General features: G+C 40.2%; 1 protein-coding gene across 15 annotated transcripts in view; it reads right to left on the reverse strand.

The window, feature by feature from the left end:
• LOC140191785 (thyroid hormone receptor alpha) overlaps positions 1–14,947 on the reverse strand; it is a 534,600-nt gene that overhangs the window by 383,442 nt on the left and 136,211 nt on the right. For 9 of the 15 annotated variants that reach the window (XM_072249536.1, XM_072249526.1, XM_072249527.1 and 6 more), the window contains one exon: positions 2,497–2,555. The exons of the other annotated variants lie outside the window; for them this stretch is intronic. The gene's annotated coding sequence lies outside the window, so the exon portion shown is untranslated. The remainder of the gene's footprint in view (positions 1–2,496; positions 2,556–14,947) is intronic. 15 annotated transcript variants of the gene reach the window in all.

A 14,947-nucleotide genomic window follows, 5' to 3' on the forward strand; every position in this document is an offset into this window, starting at 1 on the left:
TCCCGTTGGAGGTGGCAAAAGTTACGGACAATAATATGTTGGATCCGGAGGCTGGTGGGGTGGTAGGTGAGGACCAGGGGAACCCTATTCCTAGTGGGGTGGCGGGAGGATGGAGGAGAGCAGATGTGCCTGAAATGGGGGAGATGCATTTGAGAGCAGAGTTGATGGTGGAGGAAGGGAAACCCCTTTCTTTAAAAAAGGAGGACATCTCCCTCGTCCTGGAATGAAAAGCCTCATCCTGAGCTCCACTGATCTCCCTCCTGGCACTTATCCTTGTAAGCGGAACAAGTGCTACACATGCCCTTACACTTCCTCCCTTACCACCATTCAGGGCCCCAAACAGTCCTTCCAGGTGAGGCAACACTTCACCTGTGAGTCGGCTGGGGTGATATACTGCGTCCGGTGCTCCCGATGTGGCCTTCTATATATTGGCGAGACCCGACGCAGACTGGGAGACCGCTTTGCTGAACACCTACGCTCTGTCCGCCAGAGAAAGCAGGATCTCCCAGTGGCCACACATTTTAATTCCACATCCCATTCCCATTCTGACATGTCTATCCATGGCCTCCTCTACTGTAAAGATGAAGCCACTCTCAGGTTGGGGGAACAACACCTTATATTCCGTCTGGGTAGCCTCCAACCTGATGGCATGAACATTGACTTCTCTAACTTCCGCTAATGCCCCACCTCCCCCTCGTACCCCATCCGTTATTTATTTTTATACACACATTCTTTCTCTCACTCTCCTTTTTCTCCCTCTGTCCCTCTGAATATACCCCTTGCCCATCCTCTGGGTTCCCCCCCACCCTTGTCTTTCTTCCCGGACCTCCTGTCCCATGATCCTCTCATATCCCCTTTTGCCAATCACCTGTCCAGCTCTTGGCTCCATCCCTCCCCCTCCTGTCTTCTCCTATCATTTTGGATCTCCCCCTCCCCCTCCCACTTTCAAATCTCTTACTAACTCTTCCTTCAGTTAGTCCTGACGAAGGGTCTTGGCCTGAAACGTCGACTGTACCTCTTCCTAGAAATGCTGCCTGGCCTGCTGCGTTCACCAGCAACTTTGATGTGTGTTGCCTGTAAAGGTTGCAACTGGGTCACTCCATATACATGTAACTTTGAAAAGTAGTTACTTAACAAACAGAAGTACTGGGAGTTTCACACTTACACATGTTTAATAACAAGGTATAGTTCTAGGCAGTATACAATAAATACAGTCATGCGAGACCTACCTAATCAGATAACAGTACAGAACTATTTGTCCTGGGAGTGAAATTTCCTTTTATGGTTAACATATTAACTTGTTGACCATTTGGAAGATATACTCAATACATTGACCTCATCTCAGAAGACATAAAGAAGTATAGCTGTCTTTTTGTGTTAATTCCATTTGAAATGTCCAACTCTTCACTATAATATACTAATTTTATTTCTTTATCACACAAACGGCAATAAAGTAGTCAATTCATTCAATGGTGGAATACTGTACTTAAATTGCCCTTTGATATTCTATGTACATGTTACCACTTGGTTGAAGAATCGACTGGGTCCCTTTGACCCTGCACCTCAACTTCAATTTAACCATGAGGTGCTCATCTGAGTTTGGGTTACACACCACCTGTCACAATTCAGAATTGTTAAAATCCAAGATTGTGAGGAAAAGAGTTTAAAAGGATGGGGGGGTGGGGAGAAGGGGCCATTCCATTTAGTGGCCCCCATCATGCCAAATAGTGAGTGATAGCATCCCTGATCCTCTCCCACTCCCCACCCCAACTCCTACTCAATACGGCAGCTCAAAGTGAAGGCAATATATCCCCCACTTCATTTCAAAAACTTCTCTCCAGTTACACATTTGTGCAAAAATCAGTTTTTATTTGGAGGAGGTGGGCACCGTTGCCATTCCTAGTTACCCCAAAGAAACGGACACATATCTGGTGACTGGATGGCTTGTTTTGGGCCATTTCATTGATAAATCATTATACAGTGGGTGTGGAGCTGCGTACAAAGCAGACTGAGTAAGGACAGTGGATTTCCTTCCATAGGACTTATCCAGTAGTTTTTACCAGCTTTTTTAAAACTTAATTTATTTGATTTAAAATCCACATCAGCCATGGTTAGACTTGAACAACTACCTCCTGATTCTGAGCTCAGCCCTCCAGATTATCAACACAGTTTTCAGCAATGTGTTGCTGTATTCCCAGGAAGAGTGAAATGAACACAGATCACTCTCAATGTAACAGCAGCTCAATATTGGGCATTTCAAATCCTCACATACCCAACATTGACATCATTATGCTCATGATCCAAAATAATAACTAAACGGAAACTTCTGGAATGGAAGAGAACAGAAGAGATGTTAAACTAAGGACTGAAGAGAAATTAGAATAGAATGGAGTGTATCCATTTTTGAAAAATGGAGTCTCTACTCTTGAATTCCCTTTTCTCATTCAAGTCCTCTTTAAGAAAAACAAAAAAGAGTTTGTGAAAACCCAAATGTACCTCATGGCTTCAGATTCCTGCGTGTTCCTTCTCCCTTCAGAAGCTGTCACAGTAACCTCCTACAATAAAACAACACGTAACTTAAACCTACTTTTGTACATGTACCTATCTCTGCACACATTGATATTTATGATTCCACATAATGTGTTGCCTGGTAACGAGTAATTCACATTCACAAGGTAGAACATACCTTGCCTTGTTGTGTGGCATAAAAAATACTTTCTCCTTTGGAACCCTGCTTTTAAATGCAACAGTGAACTAACCCTTTGCAAGAGGGAAGAGTGGGCCTCACATGATTCAGGATGTCATTCTGACTTGCGTTTCATTACGCACTTTTCAACCAATAAACCTGAATCCTGAGTATATTTTTAATCTATCAATTCAGGCAGTTGTGTGAAATGACTCCAAGTCAGTGTGTCAATAAAGTCAATAAAATAGAAGTTTTATTTAAAAGCTTTGTTGTAATTTTTCAATGAATACAGGCAAATCAAACCTCTTAAGATTTAAACAAATTAATCTATTGATCGTAGCTTCTATTCACAACATTTTCAAAAGATTTATAGTTAGTGGATGGAAAACATGTCAGAAGTGTTGGCAGCTTAAGACAGTATCCCATGAAAACTTCAAAATGAATTCAGCAAACTTATCACACAAAGACTTAACTTTATATTTTATTATCACTGATAAATGTCATGAAATTTGTTGTTTTACAACAGAAGTACAGTGTAACGTACTATAAGTTACAATAAGAAATATGTAAAGATATAAACAAGTAATGCAAAAAGTGAGGCAGTGTTCGTGGGTTCATGGCCTGTTCAGAAATTTGATGGCGGGGGGGTAGAAGCTGTTCCTAAATTCTCCCTGTTGGCAGTAGTGCAATCACTTGAGTTGAATATGATGTTTCTCTAAGAGGTTGTCTATTGGTGGGTTCTCAGGTGGCTGTAGAGGCCGACCTGGGATCCACATCTCCTGCTACAAGTGTGGGCAAGAGTAAGTGGTGGTTAGGTCTTCCGGTTGTTCAGTGTCTTCTTTCACAGCTGCTGCTTTTTCTCTGTGACGCAGTGGAAGCTGCTTTCATATAGCTCAGCTACCACTGAAACAGATTTCCTCCCTGTGCACCTATTGAATGCAATGCCTTCCCAGTCTTCAGACGCAATGTTGAATTTCTTCAGGCTGATTATGATGTTATCATTGAAGCCTGAAGAAATTTAATCCCTGATGGTAACAATGAGAAGAGGGCAGGTCTTGGATGTGAGGGGACCTTATGATGGTGATAGACAAAGAATAGTCCTCAGAGCTGACAGATAAATAACATGTCCCTGCAGAGGATATAAAGAAAAACCTCGTATATGGGTAGGAAAATTAGTACTAAGTAAATAATGTAGAAAATAAAGAATCTCATATTCGATTAGAGCTTTACAGATTTTGCAAGGTTATGTGACTTGCTCAGCAGACAGAGCAATCTTTGCATAACAATGTTTCAGTGTAGAAATGCACTTGTGCTAGTACACTTTATTTCCCTGCAGGTTTAAGGAAATTATAGGGAAATATTACTTGAGGATGAAATACAACAGATGCTGGAAAATCAGAAATAAGAGGAGGTTTATCTGGACTAGACAGCTATATGGGCGGGAATAGCTACATTGATCTTGGTGTAGTTCAAAGGTTGTCACAACTGTACTGCGCTGTATTGTCCTATGTTCTAGTTCTAATACCAGAAAATGTCAGGAATACTCAGTTGGTCAGGCAGCACTTGCGGAGAGAGAAAATTACTGTATTCAATATTTCAGGTCAATATTATCTCCACTCATGCTGCCTGACTTGCTGAGTATTTCCAATAATTTCTGCTCATGCATTAATTTTGTTGCAATAATTGTTCTCCAAAAAATACGTATTCTTCAAAAGTTTTCTCTTTTGGAAACTAATTTTTTGATAGCTCATGTAGTCCCTGTTATAATATTTCCCCCAGGCCAGTCAAATTTTGTGCCAGCCTCATTAGGGGAACAGAAGTGGAGAGGATCAGTAATCTTTAATTCCTTGGTGTTAACACCATGTAAGTGTCATCATGAAGAAGGCATGACCGTGCCTCAACTTACTCAGAAGTTTGTGTAGATTCGGCATGTCACCAAAAACTGTCACAAATGTCAATAGGGGCACATTCGAGAGTATCTTAATAGTTGTACCACAGCCTGGTATGGAAACACCAATGTCCAGGAACAGAGAAGGCTACAGCATATCACTGGTGAAGTCTTCCCCACCAATGAATACAATTACATAAAACGCTACCACAAGAATGCAACATCCATCATCAAAGACCCCTACCATCCAGGACATGCTCTATTCGTACTACTACCATTGGGCAGGAGGTACAGAAGCCTTACATCTCAGACCACCAGGTTGTTGCCCTACAACCATCAGGCTCCTGATCTGGTGTAGATAATTTCAATCCCCACTATTTGGAATAGGTTCCAAAACCTGCAGACCTTTCAAAAATTCTTTACAACTCATGATCTCAGTCTTATTTTTTATTTGCAATTTATCTTCTTTTGCACATTGGTTACTTGTCTGTTTTTGTCTGTTATGTATAGCTTATTGTAAATTCTATGGTATTTCTTATTTTTCTGTAAATGCCTGCAAGAAAATGAATTTTAAGGTAGTTTATAGTAGCTTATACTGTACGCACTTTGATAATAAATTAGCTTTTGAACTTTTTATCTGGTAAGTGTAGGACTTTCCAATGTACAGAAACAATAGTCCCAGATCTACTGATGATTTGAGAGCACAGATTCACACTCTTTGGTTCCACTAGTGAAGTATAATCGTGTGGAGAAGCGTTGGACGAGGATTTACCTATCATATCCTACTCTTGAGTGATCTGTCACAGGATTTGAGATCTCTTGATTCAAATGAAGCATATAAGACTGTGGATTAGCAAACTAATACAAAGATAAATTCCTTTGTAATTATTCCGCTTCATTGTTTATAAGTAATTTTGTGTTTATAGCTAACTTATAGTTAACAATTTTACTTTATTAAGTAACTTACTTTAGATCCAATTGCTGATAAATATCTCTGGAGAGAAGAGTCATTCAATCCTTTCAAAAGTTACTCAAAGTTCAAAGTTCAATGTAAATTTATTATCAATGTACATACTGTACACCCAGTGGCCACATTACTAGGCACATCCTGTACCTAATAAAGTGGCCACTGAGTGTACGTTTGTGGTCTTCTGCTGCTGTAGCTCATGCACTGCAAGGTTCAATGTGTTATGTGTTCAGCGATGCTCTTCTGTACACTATTGTTGTAATACCTGGTTATTTGAGTTACTGTCACCTTCCAGTCAGCTTGAACCAGTCTGACCATTCTCCTCTATCCTCTCTCATTAACAAGTTGTTTCTGCCCTCAGAATTGCTGCTCACTGGATGTTTTTTGTTCTTCACACCATTCCCTATAAATTCTAAAGATTGTCGTGTGTAAAGATCCCAGGAGATCAACAATTTTTGAGTTAATCATACCACACCATCTGGCACCAACAATTGTTCCACAGTCAAAGTCACTTGATCACATTTCTTCCCCTATTCTGATGTTTGGTCTGAACAACAACTGAACCTCTTGACCATGTCTGCATGTTTTTAAGCATTGAGTTTCTGCCACATGATTGGCTGATTAGATGTTTGCATTATCGAGCAGGTATATAGGTGTACCTACTAACGTGGACACTGAGAGTATATGGTACCACACACTACCTTGAGATTCATTTTCTTGCAGACATTTACAGGAAAACAAAGAAATACAATAGAATTTATGAAAAAATATACATAACAAAGACTGACAAATGTCAATAGGGAAAAGGGACAATTTGTGTAAATAGGTTGCGGAATCAGTTCAGTATTGAGGTGAGTGAAATTAGTCACACTGATTCAGCAACCTAATGTTTGTATGGTAATAACTTCTGTCCGAATGTCATTGAACATCATGTTTGCAGATATTCTTGGCCACCAATCATCAAAGAATCCTTTCTTGCCATTCCTCTTCTCCTCTCCATATCGGCTATCTTTCCTCTCCATCCTCAGTCCTGATGCAGGGTTCCGACCCGAAACATCAGCAATTTCTTTCCTCCCCCCCATTCTACTGAGTTCCTCCAACAGATTGTATGCAGATATCTGTGTACATAATGTAATTTCTACTCCATTGAGCGATGTGTGTTTAATCAGAGTATATGGGGAACAAACAGGAAAGTGAACAAGACTTCAAACCAAGTATGACTTCATTAAAAGGCAAAGCCAGCTCAGGGCCCATCTGTGCTTCTGGTTCATATATGTAAATTAATTCATGTTTGAGACCTACATTTAATTTGATACTTCCAATAATTTTTATCATTACTCTCCTCAGTATCCTCAGGACAACAGTCAAAATAAGAACTTGGAAGCCATAACACGGCTTAAAATTCATCGAGCAATGTGCAGATGGATTGTAAAACTTTATATTGTAATTTTATTCCTTGGGTACCATGGAAAGACTTCAATTCTGCGACCATTTAAGACATGACATGAAGTTGCAGCCAGCACAAATATCATTGAACTAGAAATGATGAGACGAGGGCATAGTAAGTATTGGACTTAATCATCTCAAAAAATAAGACCTCGCCAAATTTTAGACTTAATAGGTGTTAACAATTGCCAACTCTCCAGAGTGGCAGCCACACAATCACTCAGCTATCAGGCTTTTGTCAGTTGAAAGCATTTCATGATAGGATCTGCGCAGCAAATGTCGATATTTGAAGTTTAATTTTGTTCTGATAGGTATAAAGTACAGATTCATAGAAATTCACAGCAGTGGAAGAGGTCATTCTGCTGAAAACAGCATTTCAGACTAATTGCATCTTCCAGGTTTTTGCTACTTAGCAAATTTGTTGTAGGCTTCAGAAAGGATCTATGACACTTTCAGACAGAAAGTTCCAGATCCTGATTTCTGGAACTTTCCTCAGTACCCGGTCATACTTCCACTTAATACTTAAATAGAATATAAAAATATACAATTAATGTACATTTTATTATACCATTTTTTAAAATCCTTCTTCCCATTTTAGGTCTAAATTCCCCTCAGATTCACTGAGCATTAACAGTTTATAAGGCAATTATTTAATCATTTACATGATGTGGACACCACTGGTAAGGCAACGATGTGTTCATTGCCCTTGAGAAGGTATTAGCAGGGAAATCCTTGACTTGTTCCCAGTAGCGATGAAGGAAAGAGATATATTCCATAAAGATAGAGATTAGCTTTATTTGCCTCATGCACATCAAGACATACAGCGAAACATGCTGTTTGCGCCACTGACTAACACAGTCCGGGGGCAGCCCTCAGGTATCACTATGCGTACGGCGGCAGCACAGCATGCCCACAACTTACTAATCCTAACTCGTGTATCTTTTGGAGTGTGGAAGAAACCAGAGCACCTGGAGGTAACCCGCACGGTCACAGGGAGAACTTACAGACAGTGGCAGGAATTGAACCCTGATCATCTGATCACTGACATTGTAAAGCACAATGCTAACCACTAGAGTGAAATCTGCAATTGATGGTACTTCCATTTATCTGCTATCCTTTTTGGTAGTGGGGTTTTGGATTTGTGTTGTCCTTCTAAAATCCGTCTATGAGCAAACACAATCCAGTCATGTTCGGAGGGAATATCTAAGGTAGCAGAGGGGCTTCACAGGGCTGGATTTTTAACTCCTTCTGATCAGTGGTGTGGAGCAACTAATTCACCACATTAACATGGTGGCGGATGAGGACTCAAACACAACAAAGGAACATTTAACTTGCTCTTTTACAAGATTCCTAATGCCAAGTAAACAAGGTATGAAAGATATCAATAAGATTGAAAGAGCACAGAGAAAATTTACAAGGATGTTCTGGGACTTGAGGACCTGAGTTACTGAGAAAGGTTGAGTAGGCTAGGACGTTACTCACTGGAGTGTAGGAGAATGAGTGGTGATTTGATAGAGGTATATATAATTATGAGGGGTATAGATGGGGTAAATGCAAGCAGACTTTTTCCACCGACGTTGGGTGAGACTAGAACTAGAGTTCATAGATTAGTGAAATATTTAAGGGGAACCTGGAGGGATCTTTTTCATTCAGAAGGTGGTGAGAGTGTGGAACGAGCTGCCAGCAGATGTGGTGGACGCAAGTTTGATGGCAATATTTAAGAGGTTTGGATAGGTACATGGATGGGAGGAGTGTGGAGGGCTATGGTTCAGGTGTAGGTTGATGGGGCTAGGCAGAATTACAGTTGGGCACAGACCAGATGGGCTGAAGAACCTGTTTCTGTACTGTAGTGCTTCATGATGCTATGTTAATATATTTAAAAAAAACCGAGGCCAGGCTGAGAAAAGTTCCAGTCTCTGAGTTCTACGTCTTTCCTGCATCCTATTTGATCATGAGATATCCCTCCTCTCTCCCCCTCTCCTGACCACCCTACTAATCTGCCTTCATGGATTTGGCTAACCATTGACAACCTTCCTGTGATGCCTGACTTCCATCCTATTCTACTGTCCATCTTTCCATTTTTACCAGAAATAACTGAGCTGCTAATTAGAAGAATTAGATCTGCTTGGGCTCTTAAGCTCAGCCCTCACTCACCAGCAAGTGAAGATCAGCTTGAAGCATCCACTGGCAATTCAGCAATTCAGCTGATTGAAGGCTGAGGCAATTTAACAAGTATTTAAATAAGAGAAAAATTGCAAGGAAGGGTTGAAGATTGAGTCTTTGAATGAGCCAGGGGAGACCGATAAACAAATTTATGCTGCATTATTCAACAAATAATTGATTCAATGCTCCATCAGCTCCAAAACAACAATGCACGTTGCCTGCCATTTCTAACATACTGTGCAGGTAGCAATGGCCATCAGCACTGTTGCAAGAAAACAGTAATTTGAGTGTTGAAGGAAGTAGTAAGCACATCCAATAACGTGGCTTTCACTAGCCTGGCTATTCATTCAGCTCTCATCATGAGAGATGCAAGTTGGATTGACTGGTAGGTAGGTTTGATCATTTCACAACTATAGAGTGAAGACTGCTGCAGAATATAGTTTTCCTCCAACAGTTTGTCTGCCTCCACAAAGCAGGGACTTTAACGAGAAGTTTCTGAATGGCTCTGGGTTGGAAGGAGAAGTAGAATCATTTCAGCAAAAATGCTAAACACATTCAGGGTCATTTTAATTTGCAGACTTGGTCTTTCACCCTTATCCTCACTCCCTCCATGTCCCCTGTTAGTGGAGCAAACTCGGGCAGATTAAAAATCATGGGCTCAGGAAGCCACCAATCTTGACTGGGGAAGTGGGAGGGAAAAGGGGAGAAGGTTTTGGACATTGATATCATTACATAATTGTGAATGGGAGGCACAGACATTCCCTGTGGACCTTGCAGGGGTCTCTGATTCTTCCCCACAACCACTTCTGAGCAAAGCCGCAGCTGAATAATAAAATAATCAGGTGCCATGGTACTGTAGCAGTTTGCGTGTTGATATTACAGCTCAGGATGTTAGAGTTCAGAGTTCAATTCTGACATCCTTTGTAAGCAAGTTTGTACGTACCTTCCCATGTGCATGTCAATTTCCTCCCACAGTCTAAAGATGTACCGCTTAGTAGGTTAATCGGTCATTGTAAATTGCCCTGTGATTAAGCTAGGGTTAAATCAGTGGGTTGCTCGGTGGTACGGCTCGAAAATAAAACAAAAATAATTCTAATATCCTAATAGGATTCCCAGCTGAGTCAGACAGAACTCTCCCTACATATAAACATGCTACTACAGTAGTGATAGATGAATTTGAGCAAGTTTGGAATGATAAGAATTTGTACAGCTTTATCAAATCTCAGCATGTCTGAACCTGTTAGACTTTGGTGGGTTAAAATCCACCCACAAATTCCACAAGATCTCCATATGGATTGTGCTATGAATGCATTGCTACATCAAAGGTCCAAATGACTTTCCTTAGATATATTGTTCATAATGCATGTCAAAAGCTAGATAGATTCCATATTTAAATAGCCCTTTATTGTATCTTCAGTTCTAACAAAGCACTCTGTTACTTATGAAATGTATTACTGTTATAAAGCCAAATACAGTAGCCAAACGGAACATAGCAAGACAAAGTCTCATAAACCGCAAATGAATAAATGACCCAATAATCTCTTTTTGATGGTTTGCTATGAGAGGGATCTTGGCCACAATACCTGGAGGACTCTCCTGCTCTTTTGGAAATAGCATGTTGTCATTTTTATTTCCACTTGAGTAAGCAGTTAAGATTTTGGTTGAAATGGAAAGATGACACCCTCTTACAGTAACAGCATAACCTCAGTCCGGCAACAAAGTTTGGCCTAGATTACATGCTTAACCTCCTTCTTGGTGCTTAAACTCGACATTTCTGATCCAAAGAAGAGAATATTACCAACCAAATCAAGCCAATGTCATGTATGGCATTAATAAATTCAAAGTAAATTTATTATCAAAGTACGTGTATGATATACGACCCTGAGATTCATTTTCCTGTGAGCATAGTCAAGAAATCTAAAGAAGAGTAACTAAAACAGGATCAATGAAAGATCAACCAGAGTGCACAAGACAACAAACTGTGCAAAGATAAATATCCATAAATAGCAAGAAGTAATGAGAACATGAGATAATGAGATAAAGATTCCTTAAAGTGAGATCATTGGTTGTGGGAACGTTTCAATGATTCACTGAAATTATTTCATTATTTAGATTTATTAATGTTAATATTGATCCTTATGAGTCAGAAGGAAATTTATTACCACTGACATATGTCGCGAAATTGTTTTGCAGCTGCAGCACTCTGCAATACATTAAGAAGTTACTATAAATTACAGTAAGAAACATAAAAAATAACTAAATAGTCCAAAAAGAGAGCAAGACAGTGAGGTAGTAGAGAAGAGGGCATGACCTGGACAATGAGGGTCCTTAATGCTGGACGCCACATTCTTGAGGCATCGCCTCTTGAATATGTTCTTGATGGTGCGGAGGTTATTGCCCATGATGGAGCTGGCTGAGTTTACAACCCTTTGCAGCTTGTTCCGATCCTGCACCACCATACCAGACAATGATGCAACCAGTCAGACAGCATTTTCCGGTGGACCTTGGCATAGACAATGTTGGCAGCATACCTAGTACCTGTACAACCACCCACACTTAAATTGTGATTCCGAAACTTGTTTTGCTTCAATCCACACACAAGAAAAGCTCATTTCATGTGCCTGTTTTTTTTTTTTTGCCTGATCATGCTGATGAGGCCCTGGAAGGGTAGAAACTGTTTTTCGTGACTGACTATTAACACAATCGAGACCAGGATTCAACCTGCCCAGTTCAAGGGGCAAGCATTCCCAAAACCACAGATTGGATTAAGAAGGGAAGCCCAACGATCAAAATATGCAAATTCAAGCTGCTGTATGATGCCTACCGATCTATTCCCCGCCCACTCTTTGGTAAATCAGCCCACTAGGCAGTGCTCCTTCTTCACCCAGCCTACAAGCTGAAACTTGAGGATCCAATACAGAAAGATACGCAATGTTGGTCTGATAAAATAGAAGAGTTTCTATACAATAGACTCCTTCATATTCAGAACTCAGCAGCCAACCTAGATAAGTATGTCACTAATGTCACCGACTTTATCAGCAAATGTGAGAGGGCTGTACACCAAAGAGGTCAGCCCGGATGTTCCCAAATCCAAAATCAATGAAGTGAGGGATAGCCTTCCAACTGAAGTCCAGGTCAGTGGAGACCTAATTGAGCAACATGACCTGAACAAGAAATCAAGATACAAACTTTCTAAAGCCATTGAGTATATCCTAGAGATAGGGGCCCTCATGGCATTTTGTCATGACAAAGCACATCATGACTTCAGAACCAGGCTTGCTTCCAAATATCTCAATAACCTTGATTGAGGAGAACCTATTAATCTCAATCTTGACGTATTCAATTGACCTGGCACCCACAGCTTTCAGCGTAATTAACCATGACCCAGTTACTGCTTAAGCGCTCCTGCCCTGAATGGAAGATTCAAATTCTGTGCGTTCAGAACCTGCTATTTCACTCCGCCAGAGGACTCAGCCATGCCGAGGTTCCCCGTCCTTAGGTAGAGGAGTCACTTCTCAGTTTCTGCAATGATAAACTTAGCAAGGACTTGCAATCCTACCGATTTCAATGGGAATATATGCTGCAGATGTAAAGCAATGGGAAAGGTAAGCTCCTCGTTTTAAACTATTTTGGTTTAGTTTAATATCATATTAATATATGCACCTGTAGGTGCTTAGCTATTATAATACATTTTACTATTTTAATATTATTAATTATTTTTAAAGATAAAGTGAATTAGAGATTATCTTTAATTGTCACATGCACATTGATGCAGTGAAATGCATCATTTGCGTCAACAACCAACACAGTCTGAGGATGTGCTAGGATGTCTGAGGACATGATTCTGGTGCCATCATTGCACATCCACAACTTACTATCCTATACATCTTTGGAAGGTGGGAGGAAACCAGAGCACCCAGAGGAAACCTATGCGATGAAGAGGAGAATGTACAAACTCTTTACAGACTGTGCTGGGAATTGAACTGGCAGTAAAGCATTATGCTAACTGTTATGCAAATATGCCGTCCACCTTGGTATTTGCTTCATTTATACTAGTTTTTTAATGTTTCAGAATGTTTGAAAACTTCAATGATTCACACAAGTTTTGCCAGCCTACAACCTAGCAGCAGGGCTTTCTGGCTGTCAAAGCAGTCAAAAGGAGTTTTAGGACAGGGTTACTTTAGCACATATGAACCACATGTGTATCCCTTTAAGGGAAAGAGACACAACATTGAAAGTGGTCCAACTATGGCAAAATTAAAGATCGTATTTCATCTGAGGAAATGGCTTATAAAATTGCCAGAAAAAGCAGAAAGTCTGTTGATTGAAGGTATTTTAGAACTCATCAAAAGATGACCAAGAAATTGATAAGGTAAAATGGAATGTGACGGTAAACTAGTGAGAAATATAGATCATAAGACATAAGTGCAGAATTAGTCTATTTGGCCCATCGAGTCTGTTACGCCATTCTATCATGGTTGATTTATTATCTCTCTCAACCCCATTCTTCTACCTTCTCCCCCTAACCTTTGACACTCATACTAATTATGAACCTATCAACCTCCGCTTTAAATATTCCCAAGGACTTGGCCTCCACAGCAGGCTGTGGCAATGAATTCCACAGATTGACCATCCTCTGGCGAAAGAAATTTTTCTGCAACTCTGTTCTAAAGAGATGTCCTTCTATTCTGAGGCTGTGCCCTCTGGTCCTTGACTCCACCATCATAGCAAACATCCTTTCCATGTTCACTCTTAAAATCAGATGATAATTGTTTGTTTCAGCATTTAAAAGGAAAAGACTAGCAAGAGCAAATGACAGGAAAGGGAGAACTTATAATCCAAATATAGAAATGGCCAAGGAAAACAAATGCTTTCTGTCTTCTTTCATGGAAGAAAACAGAAAAAAACCTCTCAGAAATATTGGAGAGCCAAGGTTCAATGAAAATGAGGAAGTCAAAGAAATTAGTACAAATATTATTATTATTATTATTATTATTATTATTATTAAGGCATCCGTTAGTCTTGCAAGACCATGGACCTGCACCTGGAAAGTCTTCACTCTCCAGAGCGCAGGCCTGAGCAAGGTTGTATGGAAGACAGGCAGTTGCCCATACTGCAAGTCTCCCCCCTCCATGACACCGATGTTGTCCAAGGGAAGGGCAAGGGCTGATACAGCTTGGCACCAGTGTCGTCGCAGAACAATGTGTGGTTAAGTGCCTTGCTCAAGGACACAACACGCTGCCTCGGCTGGGGCTCAAACTCACAACCTTCAGGTCACTAGTCGAATGCCTTAACCACTTGGTCACTTGCCCACACATAGTAGTATAAATACTACTAGAGACACTAATAAGCTAAAGACTGTAAAATTCAAGGGTTTAATGATCTACGTCCACATCTCAGTATTTTGTAAATTGAGATATTGAATGCTTTGGTTCTCATGCAGAAAAATTAGCAATGTAATAAGTACCAACTTGATCAAGCAGAGGCAACATGCAGTTAACAGAGGAAATCATGTTTGACTAACCTATCAGAGTTCCTTGGGTAAGTACTTAGAGTAATGAGGGGGCACCAGTGAATGTAGTTTAATTTTGATTTTTAAAAGGCTTCCAATAAGGTTCCAAACAGGAGGTTATTGAACAAAGTTATTATACACATGAAATCAGGGCAATACATTAGTGTGAATTGAATGAGAGGTAGTCAGAAGATATAAAACAAAAAGATGGAATAAACATGTTCTTCTTGAGTTAACAGGTTGTGACTAATTGCCTGCCATACAGATTGGGACCAAACATTATAC

Source organism: Mobula birostris, chromosome X (genome assembly GCF_030028105.1).
Source record: "Mobula birostris isolate sMobBir1 chromosome X, sMobBir1.hap1, whole genome shotgun sequence".
NCBI lineage: Eukaryota > Metazoa > Chordata > Chondrichthyes > Myliobatiformes > Myliobatidae > Mobula > Mobula birostris.